This window comes from Antechinus flavipes, chromosome 4, assembly GCF_016432865.1.
Source record: "Antechinus flavipes isolate AdamAnt ecotype Samford, QLD, Australia chromosome 4, AdamAnt_v2, whole genome shotgun sequence".
NCBI classification, from domain to species: Eukaryota; Metazoa; Chordata; class Mammalia; order Dasyuromorphia; family Dasyuridae; genus Antechinus; species Antechinus flavipes.
The window spans coordinates 351,194,520-351,218,918 of NC_067401.1; the positions used below are offsets into that span (position 1 = coordinate 351,194,520).

General features: G+C 35.4%; 1 protein-coding gene across 1 annotated transcript in view; it reads right to left on the reverse strand.

The window, feature by feature from the left end:
- Positions 1 to 15,622, reverse strand: part of AGPAT4 (1-acylglycerol-3-phosphate O-acyltransferase 4) — a 170,646-nt gene extending 155,024 nt beyond the window's left edge. Inside the window, exon 1 of the mRNA XM_051998071.1 lies at positions 15,509 to 15,622. The gene's annotated coding sequence lies outside the window, so the exon portion shown is untranslated. The remainder of the gene's footprint in view (positions 1 to 15,508) is intronic.
- Positions 15,623 to 24,399: the final 8,777 nt, after the last annotated feature.

The following is a 24,399-nucleotide window of genomic DNA, read 5'->3' on the forward strand; positions in this document are numbered from 1 at the left end:
AAACTAAGATTCACTTAGGGGCAATGGTCTCTTCTATATTTGGAAAGGATCAACATATGAATCAGAGGGCAGAGGACCTTTTGATAACTCTAGAAAAACAATTGAGGGGAGTGGCCTAAGAAGAAGGTGAGTAGTTATTAGTTGACTATTCTGTTTGTTGAAGTAGAATATTAACCCACACCCTACATTTTTAATATTACATTTTCCTTGTTCACTATTGCTATAGAGAGATGTCTGAAGGCAAGAGAGACTATACTAATGTTGATATTTCCTCAAGATAAAAAAATGCATGGATTTAGAATAATGATAAATTAATAAAATTGTTTCTTCTGATCTTCTATTAAAAGCACAGTGTCATTTTTTTTCCCTTGACATCACCTACTTTTGCCAGGCACTTCACACCTTTGGGTCTTAGTTTCTTCATCTGAAAAAATAGATGGTTTGGATTAGATTATTTAAGATATCTCCAATAAAGGAGATGGAGTCAGATAGGTAAAAACCCGGAAAGGGTTAAGCATATCCAGGATGAAAGGATGAATGTTGAATGCTGCAGGGAAGAAAGAGGACTAAGAGATCTTTAGTAACTTTGGAAAAGATACTAAGAGTTGAATGATGAAGTTGGATGCCTGATTGTTGAAAGTCTAGAACAGAATTTGAGGAGAGAAGTGGAGGCCCTAAGAACAGATAGATATCTTTCTCAGGGAGTTTAGCCAAACATGGGAGAAGAGATAAGGAACAGCAGCTACCAGAAAAGGTAGACTCAAGTGAGGGGTTTGTTAAAAAAGAATGAATAGGAGAGACAACATATTGGTAGGGGCAGAGAACATGTCAGTAGATAAGGAGAGACTATAGAATAGAGTGTGAGTAGAGATGAGAGTTTGGACAATCTGTTGAAGAAGACAAGAAGGAATGGTATTGAGGGTACATGTAGATAAAATGACCTCAGTGAGAAAGGTTACCATTTTATGAGAAACCAAAGTGAAGGAGATAGTGACAGAAAATGTTTGTGATATGAGATGATAAAGAGCAGAAATAAGAGAATTCTCAGTGAATAATCTCAGTGAATCTTTCTTTCTTTCTTTCTCTTTCTTTCTCTTTCTTTCTTTCTCTCTTTCTCTTTCTTTCTCTTTCTTTCTTTCTTTCTCTCTTTCTCTCTTCTTTCTCTCTCTTTCTTTCTTTCTCTCTTTCTTTCTTTCTTTCTCTCTTTCTCTTTCTCTCTTCTCTTTCTTTCTTTTTCTCTCTTTCTCTTTCTTTCTTCTTCTTTCTCTTTCTTTCTTTCTCTCTTTCTCTTTCTTTCTTTCTTTCTCTTTTTCTTTCTTCTTTCTTTCTTCTTTCTCTCTTTCTCTTTCTTTCTTTCTTTCTCTCTTTCTCTTTCTTTCTTTCTTTCTCTCTTTCTCTTTCTTTCTTTCTCTTTCTTCTCTTTCTTTCTTTCTCTCTTTCTTCTTTCTTTCTTTCTTTCTTTCTTCTCTCTTCTCTTTCTTTCTTTCTCTCTTCTCTTTCTTTCTTTCTTCTCTCTTTCTCTTTCTTTCTTTCTTTCTCTCTTTCTCTTTCTCTTTCTTTCTTTCTTTCTTTCTCTCTTTCTTCTTTCTTCTCTCTTTCTCTCTTTCTTTCTTCTCTCTTCTCTTTCTTTCTTTCTTTCTCTCTTTCTCTTCTTTCTTCTTTCTTTCTCTCTTTCTCTTCTTTCTTTCTTTCTCTCTTTCTTCTTTCTCTTTCTCTCTTTCTCTTTCTTTCTTTCTCTCTTTCTCTTCTTTCTTTCTTTCTCTCTTTCTCTTTCTTTCTTTCTCTCTTCTCTTCTTTCTTTCTCTCTTTCTCTCTTTCTCTTTCTTCTTTCTTTCTCTCTTTCTCTTTCTTTCTTTCTCTCTTTCTCTTTCTTTCTTTCTCTCTTTCTCTTTCTTTCTTCTCTCTTTCTCTCTTTCTTTCTCTCTTTCTCTTTCTTTCTTTCTCTCTTTCTCTTTCTTTCTTTCTCTCTTTCTCTTTCTTTCTTTCTCTCTTTCTCTTTCTTTCTTTCTTTCTCTCTTTCTCTTTCTTTCTTTCTCTCTTTCTCTTTCTTTCTTTCTCTTCTTTCTTTCTTCTTTCTCTTTCTTCTTTCTCTCTTTCTTTCTTTCTTTCTCTCTTTCTCTTTCTTTCTTTCTTTCTCTCTTTTCTTTCTTTCTTTCTTTCTCTCTTTCTCTTTCTTTCTTTCTTTCTCTCTTTCTCTTTCTTTCTTTCTCTCTTCTCTTTCTTTCTTTTCTCTCTTTCTTTCTTTCTTTCTTTCTCTCTTTTCTTTCTTTCTTTCTCTCTTTCTCTTTCTTTCTTTCTCTCTTTCTCTTTCTTTCTTTCTTTTTCTCTCTTTCTCTTTCTTTCTTTCTCTCTTTCTCTTTCTTTCTTTTCTCTTTCTCTTTCTTTCTTTCTCTCTTTCTCTTTCTTTCTTTCTCTCTTTCTCTTTCTTTCTCTTTCTCTCTTTCTCTTTTTCTTTCTTTTTTCTCTTTCTTCTTTCTTTCTTTCTCTCTTTCTCTTTCTTTCTTTCTTTCTTTCTCTCTTTCTCTCTTTCTTTCTTTCTTTCTTTCTTTCTTAGAATGAAGTAAGGTCCTTAGCAGAAAAGGTCAGAAAAGGGGATGCACGAGAGATTTGAAGGAAGATGAGAGTTTTAGAAATAACTTTTGAGGAAAGTAGGATCGTGAGTAAATTAGGGAGGGATATGATAATTGTCTTTTTACAATGTAGGTCCAGTTGAAATCAGACAAAATATATTCATAGTAAATTTTAGGGAAATTACATCATTACATTGTTTTAATAGTAGAAAATTAAGAAACCCCTTAACTCAGATGGTAATTTCTCATCATCTATGCTGGTGAAATTCAAGTCAAAGCTCTGAAAGCATGTTGAGAGCAATTGAAATTACAAATGTTAAAACAGGCTCATATATCCAAGAGAATGGTGCTGTTGATGTCAGAAGATCTGGATCTGAGCCTCAGATACTTCAGTTTCTATTAGTGGGACCTCAGATAAAGGCAGCTAGGTAGTGCCATAGTACACAGAATACCAGTTTGGGAGTCAGGAAGAATTGAGTTCAAACCCAACCTCAAACACTAGTTGTATGAACCTTAACTCTAACTCAGCTTTTCCATCTGTAAAATGAGGTAAAGAAAATAGAAAACCATTCCAGTATCTTTGCCAAGGAGACCTCACAGGAATCATAAAATTAAGTCACTTCTCTCCTTTTTTGGGAGGAGAGGGGAGGATAAATCTGATCTATCTTACCTCAGTATTAAGATTAAATTAGAAAATGATGACAGTGTAATGAACTATAAAAATATGTCATTAGTGCAATTGGTCCACTTATTTCTGAAGGCTTCCCCCACCAAAATTTTTTTCCTGTTTTATACTGGAATCCAACAAGATGAAAAACTGAGGAAGGAAATGCTCAAAAATAATCAAATGTTAGTTCCGAATGTAAACTTTGAGAAACTTCCCAAGTTCTTTATCTATAAATATATTCCTTCTGGAAGGAAATCTACTTCCTCAGAGAAAAGGAAGGAAGGAAGGAAGGGAAAGAGAGGCAAGGAAGGGAGGGAGGGAAAGAAGAAGGTGGGGGGATGAAGAGAGAAAGAGAAAGAAGGAAGAGAGAAAGAGAAAAAAGGAAGAGAGGGAAGAAAGGAGGAAGGGAGGGAAGAAAGAAAACATTTATAGATATAGAACTTAATCCCAAAGAGATTTAGTGATTTGCTCCATGCTACCCAAGGAAAAAATGGCAGCCCTAAGGATAGAATCCAGATCTTGTAACTCTAGATCCAGGCTTCTTCCATTGTAACATGCAGTCTTCCTTCTGTACCTTGAAACTGTCACCAAAAAAGCCCTCCACAGCTTCTCCACAAAAATAAACTTTTAATCCAAAAAATTGAAATTTAAAGTAAAAACTGCCTGATACTTACTAGACAACTAGGAAAACAGTACAAATATAACTATAGAAGCAAACATGTGGAGATCCTGGAGAGTGGTGCTAACTTATTTTTGGTGGCCACACAACTTAGGTAAGTAGCAGGCCACCTAACAAGACCAGTTTTACTAACAGTTTACATTCACATCAAAGCCTGCAGTATTTCAAAATTTGGTTCTATCTCTACCAAAAAAGAGACATTTCCAGGCATAGAATGCTCAGAAACACTCAACTTTATTGCTGTGCATATATAGTCATTAAAAAAAAGTAAGGTTCTCTTCAGCTCTGCTGTTGGTGATGGTAGAGAAGGAACAGAAAGGAGGGTCAAGGGGAAATATGTGTAATTTTGCATGTGTGTGTACATGCATTTATCTTGAGTATTTCATCAAAACTGGGACAGATAGTGAAATGAAGAAATAGCTTATCACAGAGATCAAAAAAAATCAGCAACAGAATGCCATGGAGGTTAGTATAATCCAACAGAAATACCAAATACAAGAAAAGCCAAAATGGGAAAGAAGGTATAATTTAGATCAACACTGTAATTTTTGCAATTCCTGAAGATGACATGGGAAACCAACATTTATTTAAGTGTGGAAAATTTGGGGAAGAAAGTTTCCTTCCTTGTTTGCACATTAGCTTGGTTAATGGTTGGTAACTTTAACTGGGGCTCCTCTCTCCATGGATGCTTTATAACTTTTCTTGCTACAACTTAGGAGACTCTTTAAGAGCAGCTTTATTTCACTCAACAATAGAAAGGAAATGGAAACAAAGTCTGTGGGCACTAGATAAGTAAAATATAATGGAATATTATGAGGAATTCAGAATATAAACTGATAAATAGTATAATAATGATAATAATATTTATATAATACTTAAAAAAGTTTTCAAACCAATATATGCTATCTCATATAATCCTCATAACAACCCTGTAAGATAGGTGCTATTAACAACTTCATTTTACAAAAGAGGAAACTGAGGCTGAAAAATATGAAATCTCAGCCCAAAGTTACAAAGCTAGTAACTACGCAACCTGGAATTCAAACTCTTTACTCTCAGTCTAGAAGTCTTAAATCAGTCCTTTGGTTTTCCATCAAGATATTACTGAGAGGTTTTATTAGGAGTGGTGATTCAGTTTCATAGGTTCTTTTTTCTCCTTCCTTTCCCTATTATTCTTTTCAAGCTGAGCAACCATCCTCAGAAGACTTAGGGTAACCTGTTATTCACCTTATTAGGGGTATGGGCCTTTTTATGTTCTAGTGGGACAATCTCCTTAGGAAGTTTTCTAAGTGAAGCATTAGCTATTGCAAAAATTCCATAAGAGCCACAACATAAGTTTTCTACTTTGTACTATTTTCAAGTGAAGACCCAAAGCAAAAGAGTTTAAGAGGGTGTAGAGAACCTGGTGGTTTAATAAGAACTACTGGGAGACAAGATCTGATGACAGATGTATTTACTAGAGCAGAGGAAGAAATCAGGCAGAGCTGAGAAATCAGTGGCCAAAGAAGAGAAAGATAGGGAAATTAGGTTGGTTCCAATGCATTCATGGGAAGGAGAAAAGCTTGAAATCAAAACTTGAATACTAGATATTTAATAAATTATCAATGGTACTACTTGGGATCAAGGTATGGGATTACCAAACATAACAAAAAAACTCCCCAAAGTAGGTCTACTTGATACTAATATTATATTTTCTTATCATACAAAAAAGTACTGCAGTGATTTGGAGAAGAGTATATTTTGAGGAAAGAAGAAAGAACCATAAAACCAACCTCTTATTACCGAGAGTTTTTTAGCCAAACATAAGAGTTCTCCCTCAAAGTAAAGTTTACCATCAATATTTTCAAATGGTTTATTCATAAAGTCACAGGACTAAAAGGGTTCTCTAAAAGCTATCTAGTCCACCCCTAAATAAAAAAGGAAATTCATCTACTTTTCTGGGAAACCTATAATTGTAAGGTAGGGAAGAGCTTTGAGAATTTTTAAGTACCTTTCTTTGCTAACTACTAATTCTGATCATGCCCTGACTGGCAGGCATTAACAAAAACAAAACTTCTCACAGTGCTCATAATTTGAAATTTGTTTTAACCCTTAAACAGTTCAAAATATTTTATGGGTTTAGCCCTCCAATACTTCAAAATAACATCAAATATATTGTTTATCTTCAGTGTATGAGAACTGTAATTACTTTGATGCTGTAGATAGAAAAAATTTCTTATTGAGAAAAAAATTGGTGGAGATTGAGAAATGATACAATCACAGAAACTCAAGAGTGAAAAAGAACTTTAGTCTCTGTAATATTACCCATGCCTAAGCAAGAATTCTCGGTGATAAGTAGTCATCTAGTCTTATGAGGTTTAAGACAGTCCTGTCCATTGTGGAAAAGCCCTATTTATTAGCAAGTTTTTTTCCTTCTTCCCTCCAACTCATACTTCTTCTTCTTTGCAATTTCCACACATTATTCCTAGACTTTGTTAGAATACAACCTTATAGGGATAGAACTGTAGGGGAATTGAGGTAAACAGTATAGGACTATTTAATTGTTGGATACAGAGGCTAACAAATTAAGGAGAAATGTGACCTTTAGTGGGGATTATTTGTAGAATGTAGATTGTTGATCTGTATTTGTATCAATAGATAGAATAGTGTGGGTAAGCAGAGAAGGTTGATAATACTCTAGCCCAGCTATTCTCAAATATTTTGATCTCAGGACATTTTTATGCTCTTAAAAACTATTGAGGACCCTAAAGAGCTTTTGCTAATGTGGGTTTTATATCTACCAACATTTTTCTTATTATAAATTAAAACTGATAAAATTTTAAAGTATTTATTCATTTAATAATAACAAAATCAATTCCATATTAACACAAATAAGAAATTATTTTGTATATTTTTGCAAACAGTCACTACATTTTAGTGATTGGGATAAATGGAAACAGGTATTTATCACTCAGTTATTGTTTCTGACGGAAGTCATCTGATGCAACTAATAAACAATTAAAAAGCAACCTGTGGGACAATAAGCTTAACTGTGCAAAGACATATGGCTTCCTGTGAGAAGCTCAAAGGCACATTTCTTCTACTTATGAGCCTACTCATATACCCAATCAAGGCGCAGATGAGCCCAGCAGGGTTCTGGTTCTCAAAGTCTATGCCTGTTAGCAGAGTCAAATCAGATAAAGTCCCACTTATTTGGAAAAGCTTCAGGTACAAGTTCAGTGACAAATTGTCCACAGTTTGAGGCTCAACTTTGCAAATTAAAAACTCACAACCAGACAGGTCAAAAGGCAGAGGCTATTCATTATTTTTTTTTTTTGACCACAGGAATTCACAAAAACCATCTACAAAATGAAGATGAAATATAAGCAGCTCCTCCAAAGAGAAAATATCTTATTTTCAGTGTGACTTACTTTGCTACTTGCTCTTGCTACCTGTGAGGATATTTTTAAAAAGGTTTTTATTCTTCAAGCTTTGACTTTGGCAAGGCAACTCCTGCTTGCACATTCTTCAACACTTCTCAAAAAAATTACTCAATCAACTTACATGAACAGATGCTAAGTGAAATGAGCAGAACCAGATCATTATATACAGCAATAAAATAATAGGATGGATGTGGCTCTCTTCAACAATGAGGTGATTCAGACTAGTTCCAATGATCTTGTGATGACGAGAGCCATCTATATCCAGAGAGAGGGCTGTGGGAAATGCATGTGGTTCACAACATAGCATTTTCATTCATTTTGTTGTTATTTGCTTATGTTTTATTTTCTTTCTCATTTTTTTCTGGCTTGATTTGATTTTTCTTGTGCAGGAAGATAATTTTATAAATATATATGCATATATTGGATTTAACATATATTTCTACCATGTTTAACATACTGGACTACTTCCCATCTAGGGAAGGGGAGGAAATTGGAACACAAGGTTTTACAAGGGTTAATGTCAAAGAATTATCCATGTATATGTTTTGAAAAATAAAAAACTTTAATAAAAAAATTAATCAAGCATTTATTAAATATCTACTATGTTTAAAGGGTGTGTTCTTATTGGGTGCTTGGTGATACAAGTACAAAGAATGAAATACTCCTCGCACTCTCATATAACAATACATATGGTATACAGGTAATGCATTATAATATACTAGTACATATATGTGTGTGAGTAGTAGCATATAAAAAGAGGGAAGGAGATGAAAATAACAGGAAAGAGAGAAAGAGGAGAGGATAGCGAGAAAGGGGGACAGCAACAGAAAGGGAGGGAGAGATGGAGGGAAAAAAAGAGAGGACAAGGACAAATGGGGAGATGGAGAGGAAGAAAGGAAAGAAAGGGAGTGAAGGGAACTAAAATGGGGGGAATAGAGAACAATTGAGAGAGAGAGAGATAAAAATAGAGAGGAATGGAGTGAGACCAGAAGAAGGAGAGGAGAAAAGAAGAGAAATAGTTAGGAAAAGGGATGAGAGAGAGGAAGAAGGGAAGGAGGTGGGAAGAGAGAAGAGAAATGGGAGAGGAGAAAGAAAAGGAGTGGAAAGAGAGGGGGAGAGGAAGAGAAGGAAGGGGAGAAAGAAAAAAGAAGGGAAGAATAGAAGGGCAAGAATGGGGGGCAGGAAAGGAAGAAAGGAGAGAGAAGAGGGAAGAAGTTGAGAAAGAGGGGAAAGAGAGAGAGAGAATTAATGACTAAGTGGTTTGGGAAGATATTAACATCAGCGGGGATTCAGAAAGGTTTCATGAAGATGATGTCTGTGTGGGAGTTGCATCTTTGAAGGAAGAAAAGAATGCATTCCATGGGCTAGGACAAGACCAGGGTAAAATCAGTGAGGGCCAGAGAAAAGGCCAATTTGGGCAGAGAGCAGAGTGAGTGCAGAAGAGCAAGAAATATCAAATGAGGCTAGGAAGAACAGGTTGGAGCCAGGTAGAGTAGAGTTTAAAAGCTAAAGAAAAATAGTTTATATTTTTTTCTAAAAGCAATAGGAAGCCCCCAGAGTTGTAAGCCACAAGTCACCCCAGCTATCACACACTCAGTCAGCCAATTAAAAAACTAAAGTGACTTCACAGCATCATGAGGAATCTCAAACATTATATACCTGTTGGCAAGATATAAGTACCTCATACAGAAACAGAATCCAGCCTACTATACTTAAAAGTCTGGCCCTTTTCCTTAGTTCTCAGTGAGGCAGCGTGGCACTATGATAATTGCTCTGAATTAAGAGGCAGAAGACTCTAGTTTCCTGCCAGACACTAATCTAATCATAGGTAACTTCTCTCAATACTCCGTTTTTGCAAAACAGGAGAATGATACCAATGCTCCAAACCCCACAGGATTATGAGATCCAAATTAAATAATGCATATGCATGTAAAGTGTCTTACAAACCTCAAAATGCTACTTAAATGATATGCTTGTTATTATCATTATTCCTACCTTGCTTCCCCTTCCAAAGGCCAGCAAAGATTTCTTATTCAGTCACAGATACTTGAAGGAAAAAAAGATCCTTTCTGCCTATTCATTTGTTTATTTATTAAGTTTCTATATGTACAAGGTACTAGAGAACTAAACATAATTGAAAATGCCACCAATTACCCAAATACAACCTTAATGTTCAGTTAGCTGTACATAACAGATTTGCATTTTCATGTACAATCATCTATTTTAAAAATTCTACTGTTATGGAAATGCTTTTTATTTCATAAATTAAAAATAAAATAAGAATGATTTTTTAAAAAAGATCTAAACCAGAACTGCTTCTCCAGGAAGCAGAGGGAGCTGACTGCTCTTGTTTCTCCAACTCAGAATTTCTTCAACTTTTCTCTAGGCTTGAGATTTTTAGTCTTTCTCTAGGTTTTTTTTCACCATTTTCAGGTCTCTTCTAGCCACCTTCTTCAGGTGTGTCTCCAATTCATTGCTTCCCCATTTCCAAAATAAGGACAGAAATCTGTCTGTTCTTGAATTACTTTTCTTCTCTTCTCCCCTAAAGGGAATAATTACCAGTTTTCCATTTACCAGGCATCAACATCTACATATAACATACAAATAACATAAGAATATACATATATCTACACACACAAACACATCAGCAAATTTCTCCAGAGCTAATAATCAAAATAAGTAATTTCAATTTTGTCTTCTTACAATTCTAGCTTTTTTTTTTTTTTACTAATGAGCAAAAAGAAAAAACTGTGGAAGAAGGAAAAGTATTCTGAAAAGTACAGACCAGATAAAAAATTCCTTATTTTTTGAGAATTGACTTTATGTTTGCTTGACACAAAATCCTGAGAAGATTCACTGTTGAAAGGAGATAATTTCAGGAATTCCATCAACCTGAGCTAACTTTTGTCCACAGAGAGTTGAAAAGTACATAAGGGAGCAGATGGTATTTGGAAAGAAACCAGCTACTTTATATAAGATCAATGTGTTCTTCTCATCTTTATCTTAAAATTTGGCTAAAGCCAGATATATTCAGCCTCAGCATTTTCACAGTATTTCCGATGGTAATCTGCCTTTGCACTCTGTGGAAAGACGGGTTATTAAAATCAACAAAGGTAAGATAGATATTGGCCTTGGGCTTCAATCATTTCAGTCTTGAAAATCCCAACAGAACATATAGTGGTTGGTGTGAGTATTGCCTACGTTGACAAATTCTATTCTTTGTCAAACTCAGAATGTGAGGGGGTAATTTAATGCATATATTATAATGCTTTTGAAATATTCATATCACAGATCCATTCTGTGGCCTAAAACTTTCCCTTCACTTCCCTCACTAAAACATTCCACTTCTGGGACAAGAGAATGAAAATAAACATGCTCATCAGTGGATGGATGAATGTCTGGCTTCCCCACACACTCCAAGGTTTGACTCAGAGGCACAACTACCTTTTTCAGAAGTCACAATATTCAGTCTTTCTTTGAAAATTAAAGAAAATCTTAAAAGCTAAGAGGGAGAGAAGGAAAGGGTTAAAGGGGAATTACTAGTATTGGAAAAGACAAGTCTTCTCACAGCCAATTTCTATAATCTCTTCTGACTTTCACTTAACCTCCAGCTCAAAAAAAAAAAAAAAAAAATAGAATCAGAGTGAAATGAATCAAGGCAGAACTAGAAAAACATCACGTATAGTGATTACAACAACATCAATGGCCAAAATGATGTATTAACCTGCACTTTTCCAAGATAAATGCCATTGTTATTAATGTCAAATATTTCTAGGTTTATGTAACCTTTGAATAGTTTTCCTTTCCTTACTTCTATTTGTGCCAGTTAGAAATTATAATCAAGCTTAGTCCTAAAGAAAGGATAGACATAAAAAGGTGCCTTCCCTCCCTTGTTCAGCCTCACCTGTTTTGGAGAGGATATAGAATAATGGATATGAAATGATGCTAATAATTTCAGACTTCCTCAGGTAATAGTTTTCCAGAACTTTTTTTTTTCCATCTCTTTTTTATTCTTTATTATAAGTGATAACTCTGGGAGAAGGAATACAAGAATATACAGAGAAAGGTAGGTAATATAAATGCAAAGGACTTGTAGAATTGTTTTAAAAGCAAACTATCCTAATGATTAGCTCATTGTATTAAAGTATAAAAAGTCTAATATGTCAATATCTTTGGGCAGGCAACATCTGTCTCTGTCCCATTCCCACGTGGATGGAAGTTATTGCTAAATTTTTTATCCTAAAGTTGGTATCGCTGATTAAAAAAAAAAAAAAATAGGTTCAAAGATCACTAGATCGTGACCTTGTATGACATGATGGCCCAAGTGATATCAGTTCTTTGAGGATGTAAAAGCCAAGGTCAGAAGCAACTATACTCTAACAGAAACTTCATACCACCAAGAAATGCAGTAAAGATATCCAGTATCCATGTTGTGGCACCAAAAATACATCAAAGTTTGATCTTGTAATCAGATAGAAAAGAATTAGAATTCACGTCTGGGCTTATCAGCTAGCTATGTGACCCTGGATATATCTTTCAAGCTTCCTTGAGCCTGTTTTCTATATTGGTAAAATTTTGTTGTTCAGTCATGTTTGACTCTTTATGATCCCATTTGGGATTTCCTTGGCAAAAATACTGGAGGAGTTTGCCATTTCTTTCTCTAGCTCATTTTAGAGATGAGGAAACTGAAACAAAAAGGGTAAAGTGACTTGCTCAGGGTCACATAGCTAAGTGTTTTGAGGCTCATATGAACTCAAGTCTTCATAACTGCAAGTTTATCACTCTATCCATTGTCCTATTGATCTTCCCTTAGTAAAATAATGCTTTTAAAATTACCTATGGATTACTGAATGTTCTAGGACTGTAGGATTACAGATTTAGAGTTGGAAGGCACCTCAGGGTCCATCTAATCCAATACCCTCACTTTACAGGTAAGGAAAAAATTGTTTCTTAGAGAATGATTGACTTGTACAAGTGCACACAGGCAACAAGCATCACAAGTGGATTTGAACATGGGTACTTTAACTCCACAGAATGTGCTCATGCTAGATTGTTTCAGTGAGGAAAGGATCTTAAAAATGTAAATTACCCAATCAAGTAATTAATTAACATTTATTAAGTGATTAGTGTTGCCAGGCCCTATGCTAAGTATTACTGATACAAAGGAAGGCAAGAGAAAGGCCCTGCACTCAAGCAGTTTGCAACCCATAATATCCTGTGAAATCATTATGTGTATCTGGATAAAGCTAGAATTAGAATCACATCCAGTCTATCTCTGTTCTCTTGAAAATCTTAATATACCTCATCAATGCTCAACTAAATCCTGCAGATTCTGTCCCTTTATCTTCTAGCACCTAAGAGCCTCAAGTATTCATTATAATTTTCCATTATCCATTTTCACTTTTCTTATTTCCTTCTTAATTCTGGGCCTGTTGGTACAGTTGTATTTATCTGCATCTGTATTTATACCCATGATGATAATATTTTAAGCTCATCTCTTCACAACTTAGCACTTTTAGGACTGTTCTGCAAAAAGTACATTCTGAATAAATGTTTATTCTCAAAATTAGGGAGCCCACTGGATTCAGCCCTTTGCCTCAGTTATGCATCAGTGCCATTTTGATGAGGCTTCCTGGGAACTTCCCATCAGGATTACCAAGGAAAACTTTAACTTTAATCCAGTATCCAAGTAGAACATAGTGATTTTTGGCAATGCTTTCATCCCTTTAATCACTTTGGCTCCTCCTCTTCCTTGAACTCTGTCCAGTGGGTGTTTATGGTGCTTAAGAACCAAAGATTGAAAACTGTGTTCCAGGAGTGGTCACATCACAGCCAGTAGAAAGGCAATGTGTTTGTGATTTAATTTGAAAATACTATTAGTCTTTTTCTTGGAAGAGCTTCATAGGAGATTTACATTCTTGCATAGAGCCTATTATTGACTTTAGGTATAGTATCTCAGTCATATTGCTTTCCAGGATTCCTTGCTAATATTGAACATCTGCATTGCAATTATTTCTTCACATGTAGTAACCTGTACTATTCCATGATAAATGTCATCCTGTAATTAATGTCACATATTCCAAAATTTACATAATCTTCAAATAAGCTTTGCATCTTTATTATCATTTAGTGCTAGTTAGAATTTCAGTTGTACAATTTACAATTTTAAATATTTAATGTTCTAGATACTAAAGACTTTGGCTCAGTGACAAAGCACAACTGAAAAAAATGCAGATAACAGCAGTTAGATAAGGATCTCAAAGACCATAACCTTTAAAAATAAAACCACCTCACCTTCCTGCTGCCACACCTCAATACATCTTATTGGCAATGAAATCTTATCCTTTGCTTCACAAATGGGAAAAATCAAAGAAGGCCTAAATAAATGACCTTTAAAAATATTACCAAAAGGCAGAAACAAAAGTGGAGAAGACAGGTCTCCCAAATCCCTGGTCTATGAAAGTCAAACAAGTACACAAAATCAAATGGAAGTTATCTTAAAAGTATATTCTCTGGGTTAAGAAACAGTAGTGTTAGTTTAAAATCAAGTAGGAATTGGTCCAAAAGAATTTACAGCTACCTCCCTTCTTGCTAGAACTTTTCTTTCCTCCCTCCAAACTATAATATGCAACATTATCATCCCTCACAGGCAGTTTGGATTCTATGTGTAAGAGAAGGTAATAATGCTAAGAATAACCCCTTTTGATGGATGGGTCAATTCAGATGAGTATATTTAGCTTTGTTCATTAATCTTGAGAGATTAAAGTTTGCTTTCATTCACATCATGGGAAAATATCATTGGTTATCTATGAAAGGAATAGTAAGAAAAGCCATTAGAGTAATTTTAGATTTATTAAGTCCCTCAGAACCTTTTATCCAATACTTTTATCCCTTTGAATTCACAAGAAAAAAAAAAAAAAACTTAATCAGTTGGGTGTTGGCTCACTAGACTTAATCATGTTCCAGTTTGGGGAGACAGAATCCATCAGCCTTGTGTTAGTGACCTTTATGTTATATTAAATGCACTGAACATTCAACAATACAGATGTAAAAACCAGGAAAGTTGTGATCAGTGTAGGACAGTCACTTAATGCATGCTATTATGTTATCCCCTCACACTTGTTGAACTTGAGTGTTGTGATAAGTTGAGATGAAGAAAATGCCTCATCTTTTAAGTTAGAAGTTTTAGCTACTGGAGTCTCAGGCCAGGTAGATGTTTGAGTTGGTAGTGTCCACATTTTTAAGTAGAAAATTATCATATGGATCACCTTAGAAACTTCACAACAAGCAGCTCACCTCTTATCAATAATGTTCTTTCCCCTTGCTTCAAACTATGGCATTTATAGGAAATCTCAAGAAACATCAAAGTCTCTCAAAAGGAATTAAAGATGCTTGCATAAATGTACAATTTTTATTTTTAAAAACTAGTGGGGCTACGAACAGTGGCTACAGAATTCTTTTTAAGTAAATAAAAAGGTAAATCATAAATGCCTGTTTCCTTGACAACCCTCCCTCCCCCAGCCCCATTGTGACTGGGAAAAACCAAAATCAAAAGTGAGGAGGGGTAGGTAGCAGCAAGAGCCCTGGAAGATCTCTCACGAATTGAAACGTAACACACACCCATACATACACCGACAAAACAACAAACTGCAAAAGAAACACATACGCACCGATTGATGCCAGGGCCCATTTTGTATAGTATTTTTGTGGTTACCATAGGAACACCACAGATGAAGAACATGTTGCATGACACAAAAGAAACCAACATGTAATAGGAACATTCTCGTCAGTTTCATCTGTTGCAGGGAAAGGGGGTTTTAAACCCAGGAAAAAGAAAAAAAGAGCAACCATGACCATCCCCCCTCCAAAAAAAATCCCACAGCACCCAGAAAGAACCCCACCCGATCCTTGAGATACAAATTCTGGTTTTGGACCGGTAAACCTCCCGGTGGCTCCGGAGGAAAGCAACCCACGTTATCAAAAGCGTCCTCACAGTCTCCTACTCCTGTCCTCTGATTCTCTTCTGGGCTCTGCTCTTTACCACAATCCATTCAGAGCTTTTCAGGAGGAATCAAGCCAAGGGGGAGGAAATAACAAAAGGGAGGAAAAAAAGCAAACGGTATCTCCCACAAATGCAAAGTTTTCTGGAAATAGCATGAAAAGCACATACCTCGTGTCTGGAAGACCTTGACATGAGGACTTGGGAATCAGAAACTGAAAGGGTGAAAGCCTGAGTGAGGGATCAGAAATTGCCACTAGTTTACATGAGCTCTAAGTCAGCCAACACTGGGAAGAAAGCTAGACTCCACCCATGGGGTGGACCCTTAGGAAAAAAAAGTGGTCCTCAGCTGACGTCTCTCCCCACCCCATGTCACTTCCTTTTAAAGCTACAATTTAGCCGTTATAGAGAGGGAAGGAAGATACTAGCTAGTGTAACATGACTCACCCGTTCCCCCCTTCTAATTAGGGTAAAGAAGCATGTTGCGCTTTTGCCTCGTGTTTGAAATCTCCGGCTCTGGACCCTGCCCAGATCCCAGACAAAGCCAGCTGAAATAAATGGCTTTCTTCCCCCTTACCCCCCTTTTCCACTGCTTTCCCTTCTTTCTCCCCTCCCCCCAAATCCTGTTGCATCCTTTTGCAGAAATGGCTCCCTCAGCCTAAGGGCCAGCCGGCTCTAGCCCCGTCATCACGGTGACCCAAACCTGTTCCCCAAACTGGCTCATCATTCATTTAGCAGCGAAACAATCGATTTGGTTTATAAAACATCAGTCTCCACTACATCTTCTCCCCTCCTCTTCCCAATGATACCATGCATCGTGAGGGACTTACATTTCACTTTGGGAGAACACAGATGTACCTGGACAAAAATTATATTTATAGCCCCAGAAAATCAGGCTAAATTATGCCCGGTTGTCTTCACCCCAATACAAGAGCCAAGGTAATTCATCTTTCTGCACAGACGCTAAACACTCGTACGTATAAGAAGAGGAGAGTCCTGTTTAAAATGACTTGGATAAAGAGAGCGCTTTCAGAACTAACTTTATTTCAGGAAATAAACAAGAGTGAAAAGAGGGTGGGTTTTGGAAGCAGCTTCAACTGCTGGGTTTCTGACATTTCTAGATAAAAAGCGCTATCTTAAAATGTAAATAGAATTCTCCCGACAAAAACCTTCTAAGTAGGTGGCCTAGACTTTCACATTACCTTTTGATTATTCAACCAAAAAAAGGTTTTAAAGGGAAGCATTTGACTCACCTGGTATTTTAATTTCCATGTGAAACCATATACTACTGGATGATTTCTACTTGAAATATATTGCCCTTGCCTCCCATTCCCTTCTTTTTTTTCCCCCACCTATAGCAGGCTTTTATTATTTTTTTTTATCTTATTGAATTCTCAGTATCATATTTTCCCCCAGTTACATGTAAAAACAATTTTAACATTCATTTTTAAACTTATGAATTCCAAATTGTCTCCCTTCCTCATTGAGAAATCAAGAAATTCAAAATAGGTCATACATGTGTAGTCACGTAAAACCTATTTCCATATTAGTCATGCTGTGAAAGAAAAGATAGACCAAAACAAAACAAAAAAAAACCTCAAGAAAAAATAAGTTTAAAAAATTATGCTTCAATTTGCATTCAGATGTTTTTTGAGGATGTATAGCGTTTTTCATCATAAGTCCTTCAGAGTTGTGTTGGATCTTTGTATTGCTCAGAATAGCTAAGTCACTCACAGTTGATAATCTTACAATATTTCTGGTACTACATACACAATATAATTTCACTTTGTGCCAGCTCATGGAAGTCTTTCCAGATTTTTCTGAGAGCACCATGCTCATCATTTCTTACAGTACAATATCATTCCATCACACTCACAAAGCACAGTTTATTTGGCCATTTCCCAATTGAAAGACATCTCTCCAATTTTCCAACTCCCTGCTACCATACATATAGGGTTCTCCTCCTTAGGTCAAAGAAAATACACAGTTCTATATACCCCATTAATGTCTCATTTTTCCCATATAGCCTTCAACATTTGCCATTCTTTTTCTGTCCTATTAGCCTATCTAATAGATACGAGGGAGTACTTCAGAAATGTTTCAACTTGCATTTCTCCAATCAATAGAGATTTAAAGTACCTTCTCGTGTGGTTATAGACAGTTCTGATTTCAACTTTTAATTTCAGATTTCATCTGAAGAGTTCATAACTCTTGCTTATTCATCAGTTGGGGAATGGCTCCTATTTTTATAAATTTGATTCAGTTTTCTACATAATTGAGAAATTAGGCCTTTATCAGAGAAACTTTATTTAAATTTTTTTCAGTTACAATTGGTAAGTATATTTCCCTCCATTATTCCCTTCCAATTTATTGTATTTTTTCTCTCCTTTCACTCTATCCCTCTTCAAAAGTTTTTGCTTTATCACCTCCCCAAATCTGCCATTCTATCATCCCCTTGCCTTCTCTTATGCCTTCCCCTCCTACTTTCCTGTAGGGTAACATAAGATTTCTATACCCAATTTCTTCTTGAGACAATTATAATGAGAGTATGGTTCACTCATCACATATTCCCTGTCTTCCCCTCCACTGTAAAAACTTTTTCTTGCCTCTTATGTAAAATAGTTCTACCTCTCCCTTTTCTTTTCCCCCCAATATATTCTTTTCTCATTTCTTAATTTAATTTTTTAGATACCATCCCTTTATAGTCAACTCACATGTATGCCCTCTATGTATACTCCTCACTGACCTAATAATGACAAAGTTTTTATGAGTTACAAGTATCATCTCCCCATGTAGGTATGTAAACAGTTAACTTTATTAAGTCCTTTATATTTCCTTTTCCTTTTTACCTTTTTATACTTCTCTAAAGTCTTGTATTTGAAAGTCAAATTTTCCATTCAACTCTAGTCTCTTTACCAAATATGCTTGAAAATCTTCTATTTCATTGAATATTCATTTTCCCACTGAAAGTTTTGCTGGGTTGTAACTCCTTTGCCCTCCAGAATATCCAGAATATCATATTCTAATCCTTGGCCCCATCCTTCCCTGTAAAAGCTGATAAATCTTGTAATCCTGACTGTGGCTTCAAATTACTTGAATTGTTTCTTCCTAGCCACTTGCAATATTTTCTCTTTGACTTGGGAGGTCTGAAATTTGGCTATAAATATTCTTGGGAGTTTTCATTTGGGAAGCTCTTTCAGGAGATTATTTGTGGATTTTTTCCCATTTCTTTTTCTATTTTGCCCTCAGGTTCTAGAATATCATGAATTTTTTTTTTTTTTTTTTTTTTTTTTGCTAATGTATTGAAAGATGATGTCTGGGCTCTTTTTTTGACCATGGCTTTGAGGTAGTACAGTGATTTTTTTTTTTTTTTTTAGTACAGTGATTTTAAAATTATTTCTTTTGAATCTATTTTCCAGATAAGTTGTTTTTCCAAAGTCTTCTTTCCCCCCCAATCTTTTGCTTTTGTATTATTGTTTCTTGATTTCTCATAGTTATTAGCTTCCATTTGCTCATCTCTAATTTTTAAGAAATTATTTTCTTCAGTGAGCTTTAGTATCTTCTTTTCCATTTGTCTAATTCTACTTTATAAGTTCTTATCTTCAATGAATTTTTTTAAAAAAATTTTTGTGCCTATTTTACCATTTGGCCTATTCTGTTTTTGAAGGTATTATTTACTTAAGTATTTTTTTTAATCAAGCTGTCGAGTCTTTTTTCCATGATTTTCTTGCACCACTCATTTCTCTTCCTAATTTTTCTTTTCCCTCACTTACTTGATTTTTAAAATCTTTTTTGAGTTCTTCCATGACCTGAGACCAATTCATACTTTTTTTGGAGGCTTTGAATGTTGGAACTTTAACTTTGTTATCTTCTTTTGAATATATGTTTTGATCTTCCTTGTCATAGTAACTTTCTATGGTCAGAATTTTCTTCTCTTGTTTATCACTCTCCTGGCCTGTGCTCTAGTCTATGAGTAACCTGAAACAGTCTTTTCTGTCCTGGTACTGTGCCGAGGGACCCTGTTCCATTGTGGCCACAAGTTCTGGAGGAGCTAGTGCTCCTCCTTTGCTTGAGATTGCCACCTAAGATGGTGATCCAGACCTGAGTATGGGCAAAGCAACAGAATCTTGCCCCCAGTTCCAGCAAGGAGACTTCTGCAATCTCCTTTTGATCAGCTGTTCAATCCCCTTCCCATATGTGGATTGAGAGCTCTGAAAGCAGACATTACTGCTACTGATTCAGTGGCTCCCAAGGGCCACTCCTGTTTTTCTGCCCAGCTCTACTCTGATGTGGTCTGTGTTACACCATGCTCTGCTCTACTCTTACCCAGGTACAATAGACCTTTCCTGCCAACCTTCTAAGTTGTCTTTGGTTGGGAAATTATTTCATTTCATCCTTTTGTGGGTTCTGTCACTCCAGGAATGGTTTTATAGCATTATTTAAAGGTATTTGGAAGGGTTTGGGGGAGAGCTCAGACAAACTGCTGCTTTTACTCTACCATTTTAGCTGTCTGTCCTACATTCTCTTCTAATGGCCTATCTTGCAATACTCAATTTTAGTTCTTTAGATACTAAATTGTTCAGCGATTCTCAATCCACATATCCACCACCAGGAAAATATTGATTTTTTTTTCTAAAAAGCTTTCCTTTCAAGGAGCTGTTCTGAATCATCAAAAAAATTTCTCTAATTTTGTACAGCAATCCAGCTAGCTCTCTTCTTACGATTTAATTCTGGATCCAACTCACTGGTCATTTATAGGATCCGTCAAAGTATAAAAACTGATGTTTCAGCTTCATAGATTGTTCTTCTAATTGCTTTTCATAGTCTGAACAATAGACATTCTCCATTCAGTTTTTCCTCTGTGAAATCTTATGCTAAACTGTTTTGAGTGCTCAAGGATTTCATTTTGGAAGGATATAGAGTTCTATAATCCTCACAATGTCATCCCTAAATAGTTATCTTCTTGAAACAAGAGAAAGCTAGGAAGGACCTTCTGTGGTGAACTTTATGGGAAGATATAAACGTAAATCATAGGCATTAATGAGTTATGATTGCACTATTGGTGGGAACATGCTCATCAGTAAAATTCCAGATCAATTTAAGTAAGTATCTTCATGGTCATAAGACTCTATTCAATTTGTAGCCCAAATGGGTACAGTAGTTACAGTTCTAAGCTTGGAGTCAGGAAACTCCAAGTTCAAATCAAGCCTCTAAAATGTACTAGTTATGTGAGAGTGGGAAAATAATTTAAATTCAATGTGACTCAGTTTCCTTAACAATGAAGTAAAGATAATCAGAGGACCTATATCACCAGATTCAAACAAGATGATATTTGTAAAGCATTTAGCAAGAATACCTATCATACCATATGCAATATATAAATGCTGATTATCTTTTCTTTCACCTTTCCAATTCATTTTAGTAAATATTCATTTAAAAATATCATATTCACAATACAGAAATGTAAAGATCATTACAAAGATGTTAACCCTTCATTCATGTAGTTTATAGTCTATTGGGGGAGGGATAGAGATAACTCTATCAAAATGTAATCAATATACAGAAGATCAAAAGAGAAGAATGAAAGATTCAAGGAAAAAAAAATATTTCTAGCTGGGAACTAGAACTTCCAGTAGGGAAGAGACAAAATCTGAACTAAGCATTGGCACATTTTCAAGAATTTTAAGAAAAGTGAGGGAATCCATACCAAATGAGAAATGTATATATTCTCCGATGTGTACATTCAGAAAGTAGCTAGCAATCCACTTAAGTAAGAAGATAGAACATACATTTTAGAATTTTAGAAAAGAATGTGTGTGTGTGTATGTGTACACATACTTACACATATAAATACTAAAAAAGTACATTGAAACTAGAATGTGAAATTTTTGCATGTTATACTGAAGAATTTTTACTAAAATATTTTGAACAGTGACCTCAAAACTGGGCAGTAAAATGATTAGTCAATAGTGTTAAGGCTGGATTGGAAAGGGGAGAGACAGATAGTATAGGGTGGTGACAACCAGTTGAAAGAAAGGGCTAGATACAAGGGACATTGGAGAGCTGACATTTACATAGTAGTTAATTTTTTTTATTTTACATATAAATGTAAAATTTATTTTTATGATAAAAATCAGGTGATCCTCACACTTGCCCTACAAAGTCAATATTATTATCCTTATTTTACAGATTGAAAGTAATCTGTTCAGAGTGACACAGTCTGAAAGAGGACTTTCTGACTGTAAGCCCAGCACTCTTTATCAAAAGAAAAAGTAATAGAATTTAGCAACTGATTAGATATTGAAAGGGAAGGGAAGAATCTAAGATTATTGAGGTGATAGTAGAAAATGGTGATGCCATTGATAGAAATAGTAAGTAAATAGGTATTGTAAGGGGTTTGATAAATTCAGTTTGGAACATGTTAAGTTTCAGGTATGGTTGGGACAACAAATAATATCAAGCAGGCAATAAAAAAAAAACATGGGATTGTAGTTCAAGGAGGGGAGGATTTGAAATTAGTAATACAAGCTTCCCAAAAATATCAAAATAAAGCTCTGGGAATAAATGAGATCACAAATGAAAATAACAAATAAAAGATTAACATAGAGATTGTTTCCAGATATGTATACATTCTGGGGTAGGGAAGAAAAGGAGTAGTGAAGAAGCCAGAAGAGAAAATCAAGAGAATGTGGTGTCATCGTACAACACTGACAATAATGGCTCTCACAATAACAAAGTACTTTCTTCACAACACTCATGTGCAAATATTAGTAACCTCATTTTAAAGAAATAAAGAAATAAAGACACTAAGACATAAAGTTATTTGTCCAGAATCACAGCTAGTAAGTATCTGATGAAGGATTTTTTTAATTTTTAATTTTTTAGATACCATCGCTTTATAGTCAACTCACATGTGCTCTCTATACATATTCCTCACTGCCCTAATAATAAGAAAGATGACTTTTTGCAATCCTGCCTCCCTTAAAAAGGGAGTCATGTCATCAACTTCCTAATGTTATTGGTCCTCTTCAAGAATGATGGGGGCAGCTAGGTGGTGCAGTGGATAGAGCACCACCCCTGAAGTCAGGAGGACCAGAGTTCAAATCTGGCCTCAGATACTTAACACTTCCTGGCTGTGTGACCCTAGGCAAGTTACTCAGCCCCTATTGCCTCAGTGGGGGAAAAATGATGAGCAAACAACAGTAGTATTTCCCTAGTAGGTTGAAAAGTGAGGGGGTAATTAAGAAATTCAAGTATTGAGTAGAGATCTTTCTTCCCAGAAGTCTGGCAAGGAAAGAAAGGATGTCAGCTTGAGAGGATAAAGGAATATAGGAAAGCCTTTTTTTTTTTTTTTTAAGAAAAAGGAAAGACTTAATAGTTAGAAAAGGAGCAATTATAAAGACAGAAGCTGAAGGGGAAGAGAGGATGACTGATGGAACTGCATCTTGATAAAGACAGGAGGGAAAACATTTTTTAAATTAAAAAAAAATAAAGACAAGAGGGAATCAATCTACAAGCACTTACTGACTGAGAGGTGCTAGGGATATGAGCAAAAAAAAAAAAAAAAAAAGAAAAAACTCCTGAATTAAGAGTGCAAATAGAGAAATTCGACTCTGAGGGAAGAGGAGAAAATGGATGAAGATAGAGGGATATTTTGGGGTCTGGAAGAAATAAGATAAGATTGCTCACATTAGATGGTCTTAATCTTTTCAGTAAAGTAAGGAGTGAGAACTTTGCTTTAAAAAAGAACACAGTAAGGTTAAAATAAAGCACCCAATGAAACAGTTGTGAATAAATACTGCGTTGAATGTGATAGGCAATTAGGAAGCAGTCAGGATGCAGGTGAGATTAGATAGTATATTTTTGCAGACTAACTGCTGATTCTTGACTTTTTACCACCAATGGATGACTCAAGAGTGAAACAAATAGGGGTGTGCTGGAGCCACCTGGGACCAGCTTCAAAGAACCAACTATTAAAATTTCTGCTTAAGCATTTACACCTTAAAAATTGTCAAACCCTACAGATCAAGGCTTGTTTTATTATTTTGTGGTTTGTCTCTATTTAAAGTAATGGGGAAATCATGTTAATGTAGATTAAATCTAAAAGTGTATCATGTGCATATTGTTTACAAGCCTATTTTATTCTGCATAACTTTCTATTCCTTTTAAATATGTAATAAAGTTATATAAATTTCTTTTTCTCTCTCCTCCCCCTACCCTAGAGATACCTACAATTAGGCACAAGTGTGTGTGTGTGTGTGTGTGTGTGTGTGTGTGTGTGTGTATACACACTATTTAAGAGAGTGGGTGGTTAAACATTTACTCATACACACATCCTGAGAACAGAGAAACTGAAGGATTCATAGGAGGAAAAAACAGAATGCCAAGGGGGCAAGGGATTTAGTTCACTGAAGCAAGTGCAAATTAGAGAAACCTGATCCCAACATTAAAAAAAAAAAATCATAATGTATAAAATGCAAGTAAGCCTAATTCCATGGAGAATCATGAGAAGATTTTATGCAGATTTCATTAGATAATTAGATTTTGTCTTGGTTCTTTGTCTATTGTCTGCTTCTTTCTGGTAAATTAATCTTGAGATTGGGCAGATGAGAGTTCAAGAAAGAGAAGAGTATATAGAGATCAGTTCCACCATATGAAAAAGAAGAGAGATCTCATTATTTTTACATCTTAAGTCACATTATAAAAATATGCAGTTAACAAAAGAATTAGCCAAGAGGATTTCCAAAAAAGAAGGGGGAAAAAGGACTGTGGAACCTGATCTAAGCACATATGTAAAGGAAACATAATTTGCATATATATTTCAACCTCTGGTCTATTTGTGCTTCATATCATATGTCATATATTAAGTAACATTTACTAGCATTTAGGATTTTCTTTGTCACAAGTTCTTTTCATATTATTATATGCAAAGTTACCTTAAATGGGTGAGGCAGTGAACAGAGAGGTGGGCCCAGAGTCAGGAAAACTCATCTTCCTGAATTCAAATCTGTTCTCAGACACTTACTAGCTATATAACTTTGGTCAAATCACTTAATTCTGTT